The following is an 8,704-nucleotide window of genomic DNA, read 5'->3' as shown; positions in this document are numbered from 1 at the left end:
ACTTTATTCATAAAAATTTATCATGAGCATTACAGAAACATTTCAAATTGTCTTGGCTGTACATTTCCGGCAGGGTTACATGCTGCCTTGACTTTCTTTCATTCAATTTTGATATTGTCGTACACATATCACTCTTTACATTACAATTCCTTCTTAAATATTTACAGTGGCATGTTTGTTTTATACATTGGAGTGTTGGTTGCCCAGACCGAGGGGCTTTACACTGTTACGCGCCCCTTGGTGTACATTTGCTGGAAAGACTTTACACAGTGGTCTTTCCCCATTGCGCCTTGGCGGCAGATGCCCCAAGCTTGAGTGCGTCCCTCAGCACGTAGTCCTGCACATTGGAATGTGCCAGTCTGCAACACTCGGTCGAGGACAATTCTTTGCACTGGAAGATCAGCAAGTTTCGGGCAGACCAAAGAGCGTCTTTTACCGAGTTGATGACCTTCCAGCAGCAGTTGATATTTGTCTCGGTGTGTGTCCCTGGAAACAGTCCGTAGAGCACAGAGTCCTGTGTCACAGATCTGTTTGGGATAAACCTTGACAAATACCACTGCATCTCTCTCCAGACCTTCTTTGCAAAGGCACATTCCACAAGGAGGTGTGTGACCGTCTCATTTCCCCCACAGCCACTCCGAGGGCAGCGTGCATTGTTGCAGAGCCTTCGGGTGTGCATGAAGAATCTGACATGGAGGGCCTTTCTCACCACCAGCCAAGCTAGGTCCTGGTGCTTGTTTGAAAGTTCTGGTGATGAGGCATTCTGCCAGATGACTCTGGCAGTCTGCTCAGGGAACCATCCAACGTCCTCCACGGTCTCCTTTTCCCTGAGGGCCTCGAGGACATTATGTGCTGACCACTGCTTCATTGCCTTGTGGTCAAAGGTGTTTTACTTCAAAAACTTTTCCACGAAGAACAGGTGGTACGGTCCGGTCCAACTACTTGAAGCGTTCCGCGGCAATGAGGCCAGGCCCATCCTTCGTAACACCGGGGACAGGTAGAACCTCAGTATGTAGTGAAACTTGGTGTTTGCATACTGGGGGTCCACGCACAGCTTGATGCAGCTGGACACAAAGGTGGCCAACAGGATGAGGGAGGCGTTGGGTACGTTCCGCCCTCCCTTCTCCAGAGGTTTGTACATGGTGTCCCTTCGGACACGGTCCATCTTGGATCGCCAGATAAATTTGAAGATGGCCCGGGTGACTGCTGTGGCGTAGGGTCGGGTTATGGGCCAGACGTGCGCCACGTACAGTAGCACCGAGAGTACCTCACACCTGATGACCAGGGTTTTGCCCGCAATGGAGAGGGAGCGTTGCTCCCACCAGCCCAGTTTCTGTCTTACCTTTCCTATGCGCTCCTCCCAGTTTTTGGTGCACGCCCCAGCAGCTCCGACCCATATCCCCAGCACCTTCAGGTAATCTGACCTGACAGTGAAGGGGACAAAGGACCGGTCGGCCCAGTTCCCAAAGAACATGGCCTCGCTCTTGCCCCGGTTTACCTTGGCTCCCGAGGCCAGTTCAAACTGGTCGCAGGTGGTCAAGAGCCTGCGCACAGACGCAGGATCCGAGCAGAAGACGGCAACGTCGTCCATGTACAGGGAGGCCTTGACTTGCATGCCTCCACTGCCTGGAATCGTCACTCCTCTTATGCCCGGATCCCTCCTGATGGACTCGGCAAAAGGTTCTATGCAGCACACAAAAAGGGCAGAGGAGAGAGGGCAGCCCTGCCTGACTCCAGATTTGATCTGGAACTTTTCTGATTCCCAGCCATTGATTGAGACTGCGCTATAGATGTTTGTGTGGAGCAGTTTGATCCAATTGCGAATTCCCTCCCCAAACCCCATTTTGGAGAGCATATCCATCATGTAGGTGTGTAATATTCTGTCCAAAGCCTTCTCCTGGTCAAGGCTGATGAGGCAAGTGTCCACCCCCCTGTCCTGCACGTAGGCGATCGTATCCCTGAATAGAGCGAGGCTATCAGAGATCTTTCTGCCGGGTACAGCACAGGAATGGTCAGGGTGGATCACCGACTCCAGAGCAGACCTGATCCGATTGGCGATGACCTTGGCTAGAATTTTGTAGTCCACATTCAACAGTGAAATGGGTCGCCAATTTCGAATTTCTTCCCTTTCCCCCTTCTGCTTGTAGATGAGGGAGATGATGCCTTTCCTCATGGACTCTGACATGCTGCCTTCCAGAAGCATACTCTCGTACACTTCCAGCAGGTCTGGGCCCATCCAGTCCCACAGAGCCGAATACAACTCAACCGGTAAGCCGTCGCTTCCGGGAGTTTTACTCGTCTCGAAGGACTTGGCGGCCTTTGTCAGCTCGTCCAGAGTTAGTGGTTTGTCCAGGTTTTCCAGCTCGCTGTCGCCTATGACCTCCGTGATAGTCGACAGGAAGGTCTGGGAAACAGTGCTATCTGTTGGCTTCAGGTCATACAGTCCGGCATAAAAGGATTGGCTGATCCTCAGGATGTCAGACTGCGATGACTTTTCAGAGCCATCTTCTTCCTTCAGGCTGCTGATCACAGAGGTCTCTCTGTGCACCTTTTGGAAGAAGAAGCGTGAGCACTTTTCGTCCTGCTCCACGGAGCGGACTCTGGAACGGAAGATAACCTTGGAGGCCTCCGAGGTGTAGAGCGAGGCTTGCTGGCTCTTCACCTCTTGGAGATCCTCCTTGACATCCACCCCCATCGACTGCAGCTGGAGCAAATTTTGCATACTTTTCTGGAGCCTGGACATGACCCCTCGTCTCTCTCTCACCTTCTGAACGCCCTTGAGGATGAAAAACCTCTTGATATTCCCCTTGATTGCTTCCCACCAGAGATGTGGGGCCTCAAAGAGGGGTTTCACGGTTCTCCAACCTCTGTAATCCCTCCTGAGTTCCTCGATGTTCTCAGGGGTCAGCAGTTTTACATTTAGCTTCCACGTCCCCCTGCCTACCCCCTGGTCTTCCTGCAGGTGGCAGTCGGCCAGTAGGAGGCAGTGGTCAGAGAAGAACACCGGCGTTACGTCGGTGGACCTGACCGTGAAAGCTCGGGACACAAAAAAGAAGTCTATCCTGGAGCGGACGGACCCGTCTGGCCGTGACCATGTGTATCTACGCTGCGCGCCGTCTGCAGGGTTGCTGCAGACGTCGAGCAGCTTGGCGTCTTTTACCGTTTCCATCAGGAGTCTGGACGTAGCGTCTAGTTTGCTGTTGGCTTTGCTGGATCGTCCAGCCGCATCGATGATGCAGTTGAAGTCACCACCCAGAATGACCGGCTTGGAGGTGGCCAACAGCAGTGGGAGTTGCTGAAGGACTGCCAGCCGCTCACTTTTTACGGCCGGGGCGTACACATTAATAAGTCTGAGAGGGGTGTTTTTGTATTTCACGTCTGCTACGAGGAGGCGCCCGCCCACCACCTCCTTAACGTCGAAGATGGTGAAGTTGCCTCCCCGCAGCAGAATACCCAGGCCGGAGGAGCGGCAGTCGTTTCCTCCTGACCAGATGGATGGCCCGTGGGACCACCAGCTCGACCAGCGCCTGTAGTTGCTGAGGTGCGGAATTCCGCACTCCTGCAGGAACAGTAGGTCAGCTTTTACATTTGCCAAATAGTTGAGTGTGGCTACACACCGCGAAGTATCTTTGATGCTTCGCACATTTATGGATGCAATTTTTAAACCCATTATAAAAAGATAGATTTACCAGTCTCAAGAGTCCAGAGTCTATACAGTTGGCTGTTCCAGCTGTTGAATGTTCCCCAGCATGCCGGTGGTGCTCGCAAACTTTAGCACAGTTGCAGGGCTGAGAAAACTGTTCTGGTCCGTACTGGCCCCGTGATTTTGATCCAGATGCATTGGGGGGGGGGGGTGGTGTAGCCCTGGGGTTCGTCGTGGCACTCAGTAGGTGTTGGGGTTGCAGGCCGGTCTTCACCTGGGTTGTTGCTGCTCGTTGCTATCGGGGGTTGGTCTGTGACCTTGTTTTCTTCCCGGTCGGTGGTCTGGGGGGTCTGTGCCTTCCGTTCCACGTTGGTGCTTTGCCTCTTTATCTGAGGCCGATTCTTGTCCTGTTTTCCCTCATCGGATGAGGTATCGGCACTAAGTGCGCCGGCTGAGAGGTGTCGCTTTTTGCCACTACGCTTCAGGGGGTTCTTCAGTTTGTTTTTTTGTTTTCTCTTTCGTTTGTCCCTGTTCACGGTTTCCCAGGGCTCTTTATTCTTTGTCCCATCCTCTTCCTCTTCCATTGAGTGTTCCTCATCAGATGGGGCTGGGATCGGGTTGTCAGGAGGTGCTGGGGCCTCCTCATTTTGCTGGGGGCCCTTCTGTTTCTTTTCCTCATTCTGAACCGTGGTGTCTTTTTCGGTGGAGGGTGTATGCTCCTCCTCTCTGGTCGCCTTTTTGACTCCGCTGCTGATGATCTGTGCATATGTCGCCCCGTTTTTCGGGCAGGCCCTGTAAAGATGGCAGGCCTCCCCACACAGGTTGCAGCACTTGTCTTCCTTGCAGTCCTTAGTCATGTGTCCCTCCTGCCTGCAGTTCTTGCAGAAGGTCACACTGCAGTTTGCGGCAACATGCCCCGTTTTGCCACAGGTGTGGCATACTCGTGGCTGTCCCACGTAGTAGAGGTAGCCACGATTTACTCCAATAGCGAAATTGGAGGGGGGATGCAGAATGGCTCCGTTGCTGTCCATTCTTAGGGTCACCTTGACCTGGTGCTCACTTGTCCAGATGCCGAAGGGGTCTTTCACTTGCACGCTGTCACTTTTCAGCTGAGCGTACCTGGCGAGGAACGTGAGCCCATCATACACAGGGATGTGGGGGTTGTACGTGTGCAGTGGAACAACCCGATTTCGCTGTGCCGGTAGCGTAAACAGAGGCTCCGCAGTCAGGATCGACAGGGGACTCTGGTTACCTTTTTCCTTGAAGACGTTCAAGAATTTGATGCACGCTGCGACGCTCTTGAAGGTGACATCAAAGAAACCATTCTTGGGGAAGTTTTGCAAGCAGAAGATCTCTGTTGCTTGAAACCCACAACACTCGAGCAGCACCCTCTTCACGAAGTGTTTCCGGTCCAAAGGTGACTCTCGCTCCGTTTTCTTTACTGCGACTCGGACAGTGTTTCGTACTCCCCAGCCTGGTGGTCGGGATGCAGCTGCATCCATAGCTCGTACGTTGGGTGTGAAACTGTATCGGCATTAGGCCTAAACCCGAGGTTTAGGCCAGCATGTAGATCCACCAATAGCAGCCATGCTCCAAACGTTTCCTCTTTGCCGACTTCAATCCCTCCGAGTTGTCCAATCCACGATCGACATGGAAATCCTCAGCTTCTCTCGATCAAATGAGACTACACTTGATCTTAGCCAAAATGCCGAGAAACGATCGCCCATATTTTCCGGCAATGGCTCTTGTCCTCCTCGTCCACCGACATTCAGGTGCACCTTGCTGCGCTCGACTGTGCTTTGGAACTTTTAGTCTACGCTCACTGTTGGTCAAGAGACATCCAGCTTGGCCGAGCACGGTGGAGTCTGAGCATGCAGAACCAGTAAAACACAACAGGAAGACATCGTCTGGCAAGCCGTCACCTGTCGTCACCAGATGAAATGGAGACGCTGTGAAGGCCAGTGACACCCAACGGAGGGAGTCGAAGAAATCTAAACCTTTGCCGAACAAAGGACAATCCGTGCAAGCAGCAAGTACTGGCGGTATCCAACAGGGGGCAATGTCTAGTCTCCCTGGGCTCCACCCTAGCGTGTTGGTCGTGGAGTCAGGAGAACGAAAAGAGACGCTGTGAAGGTATACCTACATCCAAAGAGGATGCCGTTCAGTCTGTCGCCACACTTCCCCGTTGTGCAGGATGAAGAGATGTGGTAACTGAAGTGAGGAGAAGGCAAGTCGGCATCCGAGTGTGAAGGTGAGTGGCCTGTAAAAAGCAGCAGGAAATCTGTGTGGCATATCAGCTGAAAACGGAGCCTGGCTGCCGCAACTCCGCGAGTCCATCGGCTCGCAACATTCGTGCACGAAGCTCCCGCCAGCAGAAAAGCTAGCAATGCTTTGGAGCCTGAAAGGCCTTAAATTGGTCAGGATGAGACAACTGGACAAGAGAGAAAAGGGGAAGTCAGGTTTTACGGCATTTTCTGCTTTTATACATTTTGCGCCTCAAAGCGGGGAGAGGGCACCATTCCTGGAAGCACTGCAAGACCAGGTTGATGCGTGGAGCGGAAGGAGCAAGCCCCTGAACCATCTCCGAGTCCTAAAAATCAATTTAATATTCGGTCCCCAGATTGAGGACATATCAGATATTAAACTGATAAGAACAGATACTACACTTGATCTGAGCCAAAAGGCCGAGAAGCGATAGCCCATATTGTCCGGCAATGGCTCTTGTCCTCCTCGTCCACCGACATTCAGGTGCACCTTGCTGTGCTCGACTGTGCTTTGGAACTTTTAGTCTACGCTCACTGTTGGTCAAGAGACATCCAGCTTGGCCGAGCACGGTGGAGTCTGAGCATGCAGAACCAGTGAAACACAACAGGAAGACATCGTCTGGCAAGCCGTCACCTGTCGTCACCAGATGAAATGGAGACGCTGTGAAGGCCAGTGACACCCAACGGAGAGAGTCAAAGAAATCTCCACCTTTGCCGAACAAAGGACAATCCGTGCAAGCAGCAAGTACTGGCGGTATCCAACAGGGGGCAATGTCTAGTCTCCCTGAGCTCCACCCTAGCGTGTTGGTCGTGGAGTCAGGAGAACGAAAAGAGACGCCGTGAAGGTATACCTACATCCAAAGAGAATGCCGTTCAGTCTGTCGCCACACTTCCCCGTTGTGCAGGATGAAGGGATGTGGTAACTGAAGTGAGGAGAAGGCAAGTCGGCATCCGAGTGTGAAGGTGAGTGGCCTGTAAAAAGCAACAGGAAATCTGTGTGGCATATCAGCTGAAAACGGAGCCTGGCTGCCGCAAGTCCGCGAGTCCATCGGCTCGCAACATTCGTGCACGAAGCTCCAGCCAGCAGAAAAGCTAGCAATGCTTTGGAGCCTGAAAGGCCTTAAATTGGTCAGGATGAGTCAACTGGACAAGAGAGAAAAGGGGAAGCCAGGTTTTGCGGCATTTTCTGCTTTTATACATTTTGCGCCCCAAAGCGGGGAGAGGGCACCATTCCTGGAAGCACTGCAAGACCAGGTTGATGCGTGGAGCGGAAGGAGCAAGCCCCTGAACCATCTCCGAGTCCTAAAAATCAATTTAATATTCGGTCCCCAGATTGAGGACATAAGAACAGATTTTTTTTTTTTTTTTTTTCAAAAAAATATACTTTATTCATAAAAATTTATCATGAGCATTACAGAAACATTTCAAATTGTCTTGACTGTACATTTCCGGCAGGGTTACATGTTGCCTTGACTTTCTTTCATTCAATTTTGATATTGTCATACACATATCACTCTTTACATTACAATTCCTTCTTAAATATTTACAGTGCCAGTTTTTTTTGTACATTGGAGTGTTGGTTGCCCAGACCGAGGGGCTTTACACTGTTACGCGCCCCTCGGTGTACATTTGCTGGTAAGACCTTACACAGTGGTCTTTCCCCATTGCGCCTTGGCGGCAGCTGCCCCAAGCTTGAGTGCGTCCCTCAGCACGTAGTCCTGGACCTTGGAATGTGCCAGTCTGCAACACTCGGTCGAGGACAATTCTTTGCACTGGAAGATCAGCAAGTTTCGGGCAGACCAAAGAGCGTCTTTTACCGAGTTGATGACCTTCCAGCAGCAGTTGACATTTGTCTCGGTGTGTGTCCCTGGAAACAGTCCGTAGAGCACAGAGTCCTGTGTCACAGATCTGTTTGGGATAAACCTTGACAAATACCACTGCATCTCTCTCCAGACCTTCTTTGCAAAGGCACATTCCACAAGGAGGTGTGTGACCGTCTCATTTCCCCCACAGCCACTCCGAGGGCAGCGTGCATTGGTGCAGAGCCTTCGGGTGTGCATGAAGAATCTGACAGGGAGGGCCCTTCTCACCACCAGCCAAGCTAGGTCTTGGTGCTTGTTTGAAAGTTCTGGTGATGAGGCGTTCTGCCAGATGACTCTGGCAGTCTGCTCAGGGAACCATCCAACGTCCTCCACGGTCTCCTTTTCCCTGAGGGCCTCGAGGACATTACGTGCTGACCACTACTTCATTTCCTTGTGGTCAAAGGTGTTTTCCTTCAAAAACTTTTCCACAAAGGACAGGTGGTACGGTACGGTCCAACTACTTGGAGCGTTCCGCGGCAATGAGGCCAGGCCCATCCTTCGCAACACCGGGGACAGGTAGAACCTCAGTATGTAGTGACACTTGGTGTTTGCATACTGGGGGTCCACGCACAGCTTGATGCAGCTGGACACAAAGGTGGCCAACAGGATGAGGGAGGGTTTGGGTACGTTCCGCCCTCCCTTCTCCAGAGGTTTGTACATGGTGTCCCTTCGGACACGGTCCATTTTGGATCGCCAGATAAATTTGAAGATGGCCCGGGTGACTGCTGTGGCGTAGGGTCGGGTTATGGGTCAGACCTGCGCCACGTACAGTAGCACCGAGAGTACCTCACACCTGATGACCAGGGTTTTGCCCGCAATGGAGAGGGAGCGTTGCTCCCACCAGCCCAGTTTCTGTCTTACCTTTCCTATGCGCTCCTCCCAGTTTTTGGTGCACGCCCCAGCAGCTCCGAACCATATCCCCAGCACCTTCAGGT

At 52.2% G+C, this 8,704-nt stretch overlaps 1 non-coding gene and 1 pseudogene across 1 annotated transcript; both read right to left on the bottom strand.

Moving 5' to 3' along the window:
* Window positions 1-6,148: 6,148 nt before the first annotated feature.
* Window positions 6,149-6,339, bottom strand: LOC140397856 (U2 spliceosomal RNA). The gene has a single exon (XR_011937281.1). It is a non-coding gene; the product is annotated as a U2 spliceosomal RNA (small nuclear RNA).
* Window positions 6,340-7,124: 785 nt separating this feature from the next.
* LOC140397410 (U2 spliceosomal RNA) lies at window positions 7,125-7,289 on the bottom strand (annotated as a pseudogene).
* Between the last annotated feature and the right edge of the window lie 1,415 nt (window positions 7,290-8,704).

The sequence above is a fragment of the Scyliorhinus torazame genome, chromosome 20 (genome assembly GCF_047496885.1).
Source record: "Scyliorhinus torazame isolate Kashiwa2021f chromosome 20, sScyTor2.1, whole genome shotgun sequence".
In the NCBI taxonomy this organism is placed as follows: domain Eukaryota; kingdom Metazoa; phylum Chordata; class Chondrichthyes; order Carcharhiniformes; family Scyliorhinidae; genus Scyliorhinus; species Scyliorhinus torazame.
This window is presented reverse-complemented; position numbering and strand designations above follow the sequence as displayed.